Source organism: Anas acuta, chromosome 1 (assembly GCF_963932015.1).
Source record: "Anas acuta chromosome 1, bAnaAcu1.1, whole genome shotgun sequence".
Lineage (NCBI taxonomy): Eukaryota > Metazoa > Chordata > Aves > Anseriformes > Anatidae > Anas > Anas acuta.
Window position 1 is genome coordinate 189305515 of NC_088979.1, and position 13583 is coordinate 189319097.

The following is a 13583-nucleotide window of genomic DNA, read 5'->3' on the forward strand; positions in this document are numbered from 1 at the left end:
TCACAAGATTACACTATTTTTTTGTGTGTGTGGAAGAAACCAACATATGCACTTTTTGCATAAATAGAACATGACCTACTACTTTCATAGAGGAAAAAACTTCACAGCTCCTTAAGGCTCTTTGTCATATTTGGTAGCCCACTGTTAGATGTGTAACCAGAAAGCTCGCACATCTCCCACACTACGGGATGCTGTCGTCTGGAGCCTGGGAAGGAATCGTGTCAGGAAAGTTTTGTGAAGTTGTGAGAGGTTATTAAACCTCCTCTATTTTCCAGCTGAAAGATTTTCTGAGAGGATAACAGTCTATCAGTACTATTGATAATATCAATTTGGTTTATGCTATCAATTTTAAGTGTCAACCTGCAAGGACTCAAGCAACAGTAAGAAAAATACAGGAATACTGTTGAAACTCCCACTCTTATAATTACCAATTGTTATTCCTTGATAGGATCTTTAAGGTTGGGTACTCAGTCTGGCAAAGCAGGGGTTGGTGTCTGTTATCTATTGAAACACATTGGCTTTCACGTACAGAATAGGCCTCCAGCAGTAAGATCTTTACGTTCAGATACTCCAAGAAAGTTTATTATTTTAGAGTAAATGCAATTTTCTGAGATACTCCAGAGATCTTGAAGAATTACAGTTACCTTATGGCAAAGTCTTCTTTTTCTGCCTGTTTACCAGAAGCAAGCTTCAAAGTGTATACACTAATAGTTTGAGAAACTGGTTTTAATCACTCCAGAACTATAGCACCCAACCACCAAGTGATAAATGAGGGGAAATGGCCTCAAGTTGCACCAAGAGAATTTAATATTAGGAGATACACATTTGTCTGAATATTTACGAGTAGGTAACATATCAGCAGTTTAATATTAGGTTGAATACTAGGAGAAATTTCTTTACTGAAAGGGTTGTGCAGCATTGGAACAGGCTGCCCAGGGAAGTGGTTGAGTCACTATCCCAGGAGGTCTTCAAGAAAAATGTAGATTTAGAATTTAGTAGCATGGTTTAGTCAGTGGACTTGTCAGTACTAGCTTAAAGGTTGGACTAGATTATTTCAGAGGTCTTTTCCAACTGAATGATTCTATACTTATGAACTAACTTTTCTTACTTTATAGCATTTATTTTGACTGCATTTCAAAAAGATGGTTTTAATCCCAGTTACCAAACATTAATTTATAGCATGGGTTGATTTTGCATTATTAATGAACAATCAAAAAGATATCGTGACTTCTAGTAATTACATTTAGCAACTCACTGAAATATCTGGAGAGGAAGTAAATGAAAACTTCAAAGACTTGTTTCTCTTTCTTCCATGGAAGTAGAAAAGGACCTAGGATGGTCCTTCACTAAAGTGAAAATTTGAAAAATATTCCTTATTTTTCATAGACATTTATTCCATCTTCCATGAATATTAATTTTATATTATTTTCCATTACATTAAAATTTCTAAACCAGTTGACAGCATGTGAACTGTCTTTTGTGAGCACTGTCCATCAGAGTTTCCTCATTTCATGGCAACATTCAAGCAATTAGGGTTTTAATGAGGCAGAAAATCTGTAACTCAAATAATGTAATGAGTTTGACTACCTTCCAGAACAACTATGGCACTAATGCAGGAATGCATTTAACCATATGCTTAAACTCATGACTGTGTTGTTGGACAGCAGCAGTCTTCCTGAGTAAAGTGAGGTGTAAGACCACACTTAAAATTTTCTGAATTTGGGTGATTTCTTGTACTATTTCCACAATTGTGTGAAAAGTACTAATATGACGTTTCTGTTTTTTTCACATTGCTTTCTGTTGTCTCAAAATACTTATTCATATTCACAAATTATTCAAATGAGCCCTGATCCATTACTCATTTTCAATTTTAAAATATCACTTAAAGTTGCACAATATTTTTGAGATGGAAGGCAAATTGGATTCCGTTACTTAATAGAATATGGAAGATTAAACTACATCTGTACCATGGTGGCTGTCAGGGCTTCTAATTCTGTATCTATCTGCAATAAATGAGAACCTTTTGTTTCTCTTCCTTTCAAAAAGGACTTGCCTTCTGGTAAAACTATGTTCTTCCTGAAGTGATATCATGCACATTATTTATCCAACTGTGGAATAAACATTCAGCTTCATAAATAAAGAACTAATTAGTTTGGGGCAATTGCCAGATACCAGCAGCATACATTCCAGAGCCACAGTAGCAAGGATGCCATGAACATTTTTATACTATTTAGGTAACCATAGTACAGTTGTGTTAAAGTTATTCTGCAAAAATATACTGGCTAGCTGCCAGGACAACCAGCATTTGTCAAATCTGAGACAGTAACATCACGAATGCTTCGCTTTGTGAAAAAAATGTTCACGTAAATGCAGAGAAAAAGTAAATGGCCAATTTTAAATCATTCACATGGATTAAATTTCCTCAGAGCTAAACTCAAAACTCCGTAAGATAAATAAATAAAAAATAAATAAGTAAATATTATATGTTTGGATAGTGGTTCTTCATTTCATGTTAATGCATTAGATATAGAAATTAACTATAAACAATGAAAAATTAAGTTTGTGAATTCTGAAGCTCTGAAAATGTAAATGAATGTTACTTTGTGTGACTAAGAGAGAAAAAATCAGGAAAAAAAAAAAAAGAGTGATTCTTAAATGTTTTGGATGTCTAAATCATTGCAGAAAATTAAACATCCTAAGCCAAATTCATCCTTATAAGAACTCAACAGAACAGAAAGGAACAATGAACTAATTAACCCTCTTGAGTTTAACTAATGTTTCAGTACAAATTAATATTTTACTTTGAATATTAACTTCAGGTGCTTAGTCATTTACATTGTTCACGTATCTTTTCATTGTGATATAGTTAGCACGGCTATATACAGTTATATCGTACATTTAGAAGAAGGCTCATTACAAAATAAACTTTCAGTCCAGTTTGTGTGTCTCCTAAGAAACATAACCCTTCAAAAGGTCAAGCCATTTTAAAAGTTTGTACTTCTAAAAAGTTGTTTTTCTAAGTCTTTTTGAAGAACATTATACATGCTTCTGTATTAATCTTTATAAAGAACAAGCTTGAGCTCCTAACACAAGACTCAATTCTTTACACATAATTTCTGAAGATGCACTAATCCTATTACCTAGTCCAGTTTTAGCCTTGCAACATACCTTGTTCCAAGAACCAGACCCTGAATTCAATACATTATTAAGTTCCTCTATTACCCAACATCTTGTTGAAACAGATGCCTAACACAGGCCTTATCCTCAGTGCCACCTAGATCCCAAGAACTGGGCCATGAACCATGCATCTGTATCTGTGCATCAGAAAGGGTCACGTTCAGTTATTGTTGAAATGCAACCCAGCACTCCTTTCTTAAGTCTTAGCTCTGCCAGTAATCCTAAATTTAATTTCTACAATCTTAATCCTTGCCTCAGTTTAGCATTGGCTGAGAAGGCACTCTCACCACAGAAACTCAGTATGGCAAGGAAATTTTTGGAGTCATGCTTCAAAACTTACTTTATCAACCCCTTTCAAATCAAAAACATATTTTACCTAACTGTTCTATCATTTTGATATGTAGCTGTGCTGACCCTAATCTATGTTTAGCCTTGAATTAATAGTCCTTCCTCGTAGAGAATCTACATGAAGCAAGTTAGGTATTCTTTATTCTTATCTAAAGCTTAATCTGACCTTTTACACTCAGTAACTTTCATTTTACTTACCGCAGTAGCTGTCTGCCGAACTTTAAATCTAACAGAAACCTGAAATACGGCTTTACATCGTGAGGCCATCTCAGCATGAGAGCTAACTTAGCAGGAAAATCACCATTTCACATTGTCCAAAAAGTGGCAACGTGCTGTTTTGATCACAGAATCATACGATCATTTAGGTTGGACGTAACCTCTGCGTTTCATCTAGTCCAACCTCCTGCTCTCAGCATGCAGCCACTGCCTCTTTCAAAACAGCTTGATGTCTCAACACAGCCCTGCGACACGAGATGTGGATTTGAGCTTCCAGGCTCAGGAAGATAATGGATATGTTTCGGTTTCAAATCACTGCACTTGTACGCAGAAGACAGGACAGAAAGATGCTTTTCATGGTTTACAGGAAATGTGAATCTTATTCTGTCCTTGAGATAGCAAATATTCCAGGGTAGTGCAACATGCAACAAAATTATTTTGTCATGGAGAGTGGTAGCATCTCAAACACAGCCTTGTTTTCAGTATTTCTTATAAGCTAATTCTAAATTGCTGTCTTTTCGAGGTGTCTATATGCTCCATTTAAGAAGTCTGGACTTCTAACAGAGGCTTCAAAATTCTTTTCAGGGGCAGAATCCTATGATATAGATGCTTCAAGAAGTAAATTTTAGGTACCAAAGTCTTCTCTGGACTTGGTTCTTAAAATTCTTTCCTGTCTAAAGTAATGCAATAAGTATGAAACAACTAGATCACAGCAGAGTGCTGAAGAATAATCAGCGTACAGTTATTATTAGTAGTTCTCTGAATTCCCTTTGTGCTCTGCACTGTCTTAGCCCTGGAATTGTTCCTGCCTCAAAGAGATTAAATTAGGCTAAGGTTCAACATGTGAATTTTAAAGATAACTGCAGAGGGTGGGCAACAAAGATCACACAGAAAACAAATAATACCAGATAATTACTTCTATTGATAAAATCAGTGAATGGGGACAATGTAATGTAATATATCTAGATTTCACTAAAAGATTTGATATAATTTCTCACCAAATGATGTGTTGATTAAAAATTAGCACTATACAAAATGAATGCAGCACATGCAAAAAAGATTATGACTCAGAAAATAATTCCAAAGAGCATTTATAATGGCATGTTTGGGGATCAGTGCTGTTCAATGCATTTATCATTTACTAGGAAGCTTCACAGATAAAACATAATGGAGACCATTAATAAGGAAAAACAGAGTAGTCCTATCAAGTGATTGGGATTTTATGGTAAATCAGATTCCCTGGAACGGTGGTAAAATGCTACTAAATTCAAACACTCCTCTAAGAAGCAAAGGTACAGATCATGCACGCAATATGCAGAGCTCTGTTTTAGAGAGCAGAATTTCAGGTGTGGACCTGGAGACAGGACGGATGGCAGCTGTAAAGAATTTGTAGTGTGGTACAACAGGAGACGGCGCCTACAGCCTTCTCCAGACACTTAAGACAAGATTTTTTTTCCCCTTGACAAACAATATTTAAACATGAGTTTAAATAATAGAAAGTTTTAAAGGATTGGTGATAAATAATTGGCAGAAAATAAAACACTGTCTTCACTCCAGGCCACCAGCCACAGCCCTCCTCCTTCAGCCATGCCCCACGTTTCACCATTTAATCCACCAATTACAGGCTGTCGAGCTGGTCTCCCAAAAGACAGAGCGTGGCTGGTGCTGCACCAGCTCCAAGGGTCACCACTCTGCTTCGGGAGGAGCCAGAAAGGATTTCTGTCCCCCAAGACCTCGCAGCAGCAGGTGGGTGCTCATCCCCCTCGCTGCAGGACCGTCTGGTTGAGGCTCTTCCAGCTGTGCTCTGCCAGCTGTGCGGGCTGCTCCTCCCTGTCACCAGCAGGCACGGCGGCTGCTCAGCTCCCTCGGCTGCAGCCTGCTCTGGAGTTTCACTGAATTATTTCACGGAGCATTCCCTGAAGTGTCTCGGCTCTTAGGGAAGGCTTGGTGGTGAATGGGAATATGGTGGAGACATCGCCATGGTGAGGAGAGTCCCCAGGTACTGTCTGAGAGAAACTTTCCGTCCCTTTCCTTGGGTTTCCCTGTCAACTCCCCCTACTTCATCAATTTACTGTAAATTTGTAGAATCACCGAAGCTTCTCTCAATCCAATACCTTAGCTGATTTTAACAAAAATGTTCTAAATATTACAAAATGCTTATGCATTTTAAGTCTGTTAAGGTATTCCACGTTGTCTGCTACAGGCAGCAGCTCCTCTTGTCCTACAGGTGCTAAGAGTGGGCGCATTCTGCACAAAAGCCTGCTGCTCCCAAGGACAGCCACACTTCTCTCCACAGCTTCAGGCTTAACCAAGCACTGAAGAAAAAAAAACACAATTGGTTATCCAAGCACTTTTCCAAACACTGTAAAATACATAAATGGTCCCCCATGCACGTAGTCAACACAACAAACAGCATCCCTTTACATCCCTTTAAATAAGGCTTCGGATTGTGGGGTTCTTCTGTGGAGTATTAGCTCTGCAAGAAGTAGTCCTAGATATGGTTCTCAGCAGCATCACTAAAGTAGTTACAGCATCGGGGTTTTTCTACGAGTAACATTCACTGCAGGACCGAAGCAACAGGGGGAGAGCAACCTTGTTAGGCTGCATCAGTAAGACTGATCACTTGCCTATTTTTGGCTGATTGTCAGAGCAAGATTAAGGAGCCAGTTATCCTACAAAAACATTACAGCTGACCTTTAATCTGCACCCTGCAGTAGTCTTAGAGAGCACTTAGCTGAACCAAACCAGACAGACGGGCACTGCTGTCATACCTACGGGATGCACGTATCTCCCAGATTTAGCACTTTAACGATTTGCCTTGTTCTTCACTTATTCAGATTACTTTCATTTAAAAGCTCCATTTCCAAAGAACTCCAGAAGACAGAGATGGCTCTAAAGCTAGGGTAAAGTAAGCTACTTTATCCTTGTCATTGCTTTTTTGGTGTTGCGATCTCCACTATCTTTCCCTGCATTTTGTGATGAAAGACTTTGTGTATGGAAGACTGTGGCCCACTTACCTCCTTTGCAAAGCCCGGGGACTTCCAGAGACTGGATCCTGGGAAGCACGGGACCCTCTCAGGAAGGAGCCCTCCTTCCTGCACTCCAGTAGGGAAGAGCAATCAGTCAGTTTGGCAATCCCACTGCAGTCCAGTGCCCACTGATCTGAACAGCTGCCACTTAGAAGCAGTGGAAACTCCAGGGATGGAAATCATCCCAGATGGGATCGGATGTCCACAGAGCAGGTGTGCACCCGGGGCTGGCTGGCCAAATACCTCCTGCGACCAACAAGCCCCAGCAAAACCTAGCCATGGCCTCTCCCAGCCTGTGCTGCAGATACCTGCATGTAAGCAGGAAAAATCTCACTCCATTTTTCTCCCTGTATTCAATAAGACCAAAGAAAGTTTAGCACGTACCAATAAGCCCATAGCAGTTTCTAGTCCTAAATGGTACAAAACAAATAGCATTAAGAAAAGCAACTATAATAGGTTTGTCTTGTTAAACATATGCAAGCATCGGTTGCATAGGAACTACCACATAAAAGTCATTGTAATTATGTCAGTGATAATAACAACTACAGGGAAGATTAATTTCTTACTGTCTCTAAATTAGCATCTTCTGTTTTCCAGAGGTGGAAAAAGAAGAAAGCGTGGAGAAAGCAGTTGGCTTGAAGGAGTGGATTTTGAGATCTACTTATAATAAGATAATTATTGCTTTTTAAGGTTCAGCAGGAGATATACTTATTACATTTAATAATGGCTCTATTAAGAACACAGAGCCAAATAAACAACAGCCTCCTGCCTCACAGGATTTACAATTAAAGGGTGCGATCTGGAACAGTGAAAGAAGGAACAGCAAAGTAGGCAAAAGTGAGAGATAATCTGCTCTGCTTGAAATCCTAACACAGCAAAACAAAAGGCTATTAAAGAATATCTGAAGTAGGTTAATGAAACTATGCCACCAGCACCTCTAATGCGTAGAGCAGCTTAAATTTTACAAACCTGTGAGCATCATCAAAGCAAAACCTGAAGTCATGTTTAAAAGTATATCCTTCACAAAGCGGAGTTTCAGCAGTTGCTGGTTTGACATCTGCACTTCAAAACAAAGTGCCATAACAGTCTTATAAAATTAGGAATCATAAAAGTTGATATGCTATCCCAGAGAAATTAGCATTACCAGGCTAAGCTCATAAAGGAGACGGAGGAACGCTGTGTGAAGTAGGAGTATTTTAACACTCCGTTGGGAGCTCTGGGCTCACACCACCTCTCCAGCAGCTGGGCTGACAGTTTCTCAAATCTCTGTTATAGATGAGGTTTTTGAGGGGAAAAAGGCAGAGAATTTTACCAGTCCTTCCTGGTGGGCAAGGGTGAGCTCAGTCAAAAACAAAACCCCCAAACTTTTCTGTAAATATTTTTTTTTCTGATTTTTTCCTCTTCTCCATCCCCCACTGTTTTTATTAATTTGTGAGGAAAACTTCAAACTGAATTTTCAAGCTTTATGAGCTCCTGGGCTAAATTTATCCTTGAAGCTAATGTCTGTCTTAGAAAGCAATACAATGCGAAGTGAAAGACTAGGGACTGAAGAGCTAACATCTACCCTATATGCTTTATGGTTGATTTATTTCCATGTAGCCTGAATGCTCCTTGATGTTCGGGGTCCACTGAATGCTATTCTGGAGGACCTGTTCTGGTTTAGCTTGGGGTGAAAGAAATTCCCTTTTCCTGCTCCTGGACCCACGTGCAGTAACTGGGTCCTCATCTGAACTACAGTGCCAATACAGGTGCATCCTTGTCATATATATCACCTGCAGAGGAGTCAGTAGCAATTCGGTGGATGACCCAAAATATCAAATCTAACCCTTCAGACAATTTGAAATTAAGAATGCAGGCAGATATTTTATATAACATTGGTTTCATAATCCCCTTTTAAATCCTAACTAAAACATCCTGTTATTCTAATGTTATTGCCAGCTTAATATGAACATTTAATGTGCAAGTATATTTTATGAATATATAAATAGCTCCTTTTTCAAAACAAGCCTCAAATGTGTAGCTGCAGGTGATTCACGAAGAAGGAAATTCAGAAGCACTTATAATACATAAAAAAAATACATTTGTCTAAGAAGTATACACAAAAGCAGGTTCATCCACATATGAAAGAGCTCTTGAAGACATAGCAGTCATCTTCCAATTGTTGCTTCGTGGTTTGAAGTTCCCCTTAGAAGCTGAAAATCGGAAAGCATCCGTCTCAGATAGGCAAAACATCTCGTGGCCTCCCCCAGTAAGCACTGTTTTTACTTCCCTAGCTTTTCATCTACATGTTAATTCTAGACATTGTGGGTTGGAGTTTCTCAAACACCTTCTCCTTTGCTAGCCTCTGAACCTTTATGATCACATGAAGCATTAAGAAACAATGAAGTGCTGTGTAGTTTGTGCACTATATTATTTTCTTTTATGCATTACTAAAAATAAGAAAATAAAATCGTTTCTCCTCTGCCATAAAGTACTGTACCTCCGGCTCCTAGATCTAAAAACCTCTCAGTCAGAAGGAAGCGCTCTTTTGTCTTTACCAACTTGGCAAAGGCTCATAACAGTTGTCCCTTCAGACTTTCCCAGTCGAAAAAAAGAGACGAACATTGCACGTATCTTAAAATTTTGTGCAAAATTTTATATATTTTATACGTGCATATATATAGACCCAGTAATTGCCATGCTTTTTATCCCAGCTTTCGCAGAATTATTCTCCAGTATGCACAGTCAAGTGGTGAAAAAAAATTATCAACACCTTTTCAAAGGGCATAAAATTGTGTCACTTTCCTTTTTGCTTCTTCTGAATTTCTATTTTAAAAGACCAATATTTTATCCCGGCTTAAAAATGGGTTTTTAATCTAGACATTTAGAGACCTGTTAGGAATGATTGGAATACTGTCATGGCATAAGAGTTTACCAAAGAAGTATTACTAATTTGAGATATGGACTATAGAATGAAAATACCTCAAAATGATGTTATTACTGCTTGGACGGAATGGTTCATCAGGACAAAAATTAAAGGAAGAGGCTCAGATAGACTTAGAGCAGGAAACCATGGGAAAGCTGAGCAGAACCCTCTGATCACCTGGAGATGAAGACAGACTCTGGAGAAGGCAGCTAGCAGTTGACAGAATATTTCTCATGTTTTTGTTTTGCTATTGGTTATTCAGAGATCACAGGTGCCCCTTGAAATAAATGTCTGACTTGATGGGCATCTTGTAGTCTAATCACTTCTGAAGGTGAAAGGAATTGAGGGGATATCAAATAGTAAAAGTATGGCAAAGAATAGGGTTAAAATATTGAGCAGCCTTTCTCCTCATGGCCCTCACCCAGCCCCCAGCACAGCAGCCAGGGCAGGGCACAGGAGCAGCTGGGGAACCCCAGCTTTGCTGTTTAAACAGGAGTATCTGCCCAGGTTGCACAGGACTTCCTCAGTTTATGGGGCAGTCTCAAACGGGAGGATACCAGAAAACTCTGCTGTACATCTATTTTCCTTTGAGATGCTGACAGGGGCAGTGGCTGACACAGCCAAGGCATGACCCGGGAGCATTGGGAGGGCTTTCAGAGGCAGCATTTTGCATCTGCAACAAGGTTTAACCCCTATAGTTTTTAACCCATTGGCATTTTGGTGTGAGCACACTGTTGGGAGCCCAAATCTCCAGCCCCCTGCACCCGCAGGTCTGGCAGCCCAGAAGCCAAGGTTCCACTTCAGGTCCAGGCCTTCCATCCTGTGGGATCTTGTGCCTGAGGACATCCCCGGAAGGCTGTGTTTTCACTTGGGTCATGGTGCTGAGCACTGCTATGTGACTGTCCCCAGGTCCACCCTGCCACCACACCTCAGGCCTGGTGTACCTGGGCCTCACGCTCACCTTCCTCCGTCACACCCATGGTCAAGCAAGGCTTGCCAGCCTGCCCCAGGCCATCTGAGTGGCAAGAAATCCCTGTGTAGGATGGCTTTGAACTGCTTTAACTTCCAAGGAGATTCTGGGTACACCTGGAAACAGGAAAAAATAAGTAATAGAACCTACATAATGAGTTAAACAGTCCAAATACATTACACATCAAAACCTACCAATGAGCTGACTGTATCAGTGGCATTTTCTGATCTTTCTAACTGTGGAGACCTCCAAAAGCACTGACTTGTCACAGAAATTTTAATGTTTTGCGAAAACCTACAAAACACCCCTTTCATTATTCATAATTGCAAAGCCAAGAGTGATTGCTGTGATCAGCTGGCATGACACGGGCTAAGGATATGGTTAAAAAAAATCCTGAATTATTGAGCAAGAGGATTTCTCTCAGAAAAGCATTCACTTCTCATTTAAAAACCTCTGCCACAGGAAAATTCACCACAGCTTATGACAAGCTGTTCCAACAGTTAAATGTCAGCCTTGAAATTTGTCTGGTTTCATTAACAGATGTTGAACCTTACCTTTGCTGGATTAAAGAGCTTCTGTCACCAGATTTCTGCCCCTGTGGTTACAGGGAGACTCTCGAAAAAGATAGAGCAATCTCTAAAAGAGAGGAAGAGAGGTTGCATTGGGAACTCATTCTCAGGTGGTCATCCAACAGAATCCCAAATCTTTTTCAATATCTCTTTGCTCTAGCAATGTCCCATATTCTTTTTTACTTTCTTTATTCCAAGACATGCAATACTACATTTGAACACGTCAAAAAGTGTTTTTTGTTTGTTTGTTTTGTTTTATTTTTATTTTGTCTCTGAGCAGAGCCCTCTGTGCATGCCTCCTTCATTTATTTTGTGCTTTTTTTTTGGTGTAACTGGTTCAGTCTACAGCCATTTTGTCATGTTATACAAAATTAGTATGAAGGTTTAGCAAAAATTGGCAGCAGGATCCTTTGAGATGAAGTCTAAAATTGCTCACTGTAAATAAAAATATTGTAAATATACATGAAGTAGTATGGAGGATGTTTGTGTCTTCTTTCTGTGCAGAAGTGAAGCCTAATGGCATACTCTTAGTTGTCAGTGTACACTCGCTATTGATTTTCTGTGTTCGCTTTATGGTTTTATAAGGAAGGAGCCTGCAATTAACTGGGTTTTGAAATACAAATTAAGGTTTTCCCTTTACATTTCAACTCCTTCAGGTTCTGAAGGACTTGGCTGGTGCGTTCTATAGCTAACAAAGGCAAGCTGGAGAAAGAAGCTGACTACAGACGCTTTTAAATCCCAGCCAGAGAAGCTGATATAGATCTTTTTCACCGAAGATCTGTATCTATAATAAATTTACTCCATCTAGACCAACACTTGGGAAAGTTTATGCTTAATCTAATCTAATCTAAAAAGGTGATAAAATATTTGGCTATAGATTCTTGGATCCAGTTCATAACACTTGTAGCACCTGCTTCATATTTTTTGTCAACACGTTTATCCTTTTCTCAAAAACAACAAAAATTAATAGTTAGGATGGGAAAGAACATTAAATATAACCAGAATTAAACAAAAATATAAAAAAAATAGAATATCTAAAATTACATCTGCAGAACAATGCTCAGAGAGGATAAATAGCTAGATAAACACATGCATGCACACACAAACACCATTTTTCTTTGATGTCTCATACAAACGTCTACCAAGGGCTGTCTTGCTTACTTTTATGAAATAAATGTGTGAAATCAGAGCCCAGGGTAGATGTATTACAGGCTGGTGATTTCCTGTTGTGTTCACTGACGCTACAAGGAGCAAGGTAACAAAGAAATAAGATCCAGGTTGTAATACAAGCACGAACAGCATATTGATGCTGGCAGGAGTGCATTTTTCTGCTCTTATTTCATTAAGCAGTATATGAAATTGCAGGGTTAGTCACTGATTTCACAGAAAACCAGTGAGCATCAGCTGCCTTCAGATGGTGATCCAGCTAAGGGCTCTCTATGGAGGTGACATCTCTCCTATTCAGCCACATCAGCACTCGAGCTCCCACACCAGGCTCCTCTCTCACCATTTGTCACTTTTTCCCCTGTGAGGCAGATTAGAGACAAATCCTCCTCACTAAAACACACACACACACACCCCAAAACAACCCAAAACACCACCACCACCCCCAACCAGGCTGCTGACAAGTCTGCTTTCTGTGGTGTTCAGCATTATCTTCCTCTCTGCATTTTGCCGTGGTAAGGAGCTAACATCCTCAACCTGGTGGCTTTTTTTTCAGTTTGGGGGGAAAACTGGGAGCAGAGGTGGGTACTTTGATGCAATCTTTGCACAGAGCAGACATGAGGGGTTGGATTCTGCACAGGATGGGTCTGCTTTAGTTTTCCCCATCTGTCCTGCACTGTCAAGCCATCCGTGTCAAGCTGCTCTGAGCGCTCCGGTGCAAAGCTGTGTCACACAGCACAGACAAGGTCCTCTGGGTCCACAGATTATGCAGCAAGTACTACTTGAACTATGTTTTATAGCCCTGTGCAAGGAGGATGGTTGTCAAATCCATTGCCTCAGATCATCTTTCACTTCACAACCCGTATTCTGCCCTTCTTCTTCAGCTATGCCTTTGTGTAGTGTCTTCTCCAGCTCCTTCCCACAAGAGCTGATGAGCAAGTTGCTTTCTCTGCACTGTGCAGAACAGACACGTTTCACAGCAGACCTTGCTGCAGCCAACAACAGCTCTGGTGAGACCCTGGCCTTAAAGTTTCTCTGCAAGGCCCAGCTCTCTTTGAGAAAGCAACCTTTTACCAGTCAGACACAACTGTGTTTGTCTTCTGCAGCTAGCATAAGCCAGGGGAATTTACTTCTGTATTGTGGGCTTGGATAATTCAGAAGAAATGTGTTCGTTAAAAACGCCTGACATGGGTGAAATCTTTGAC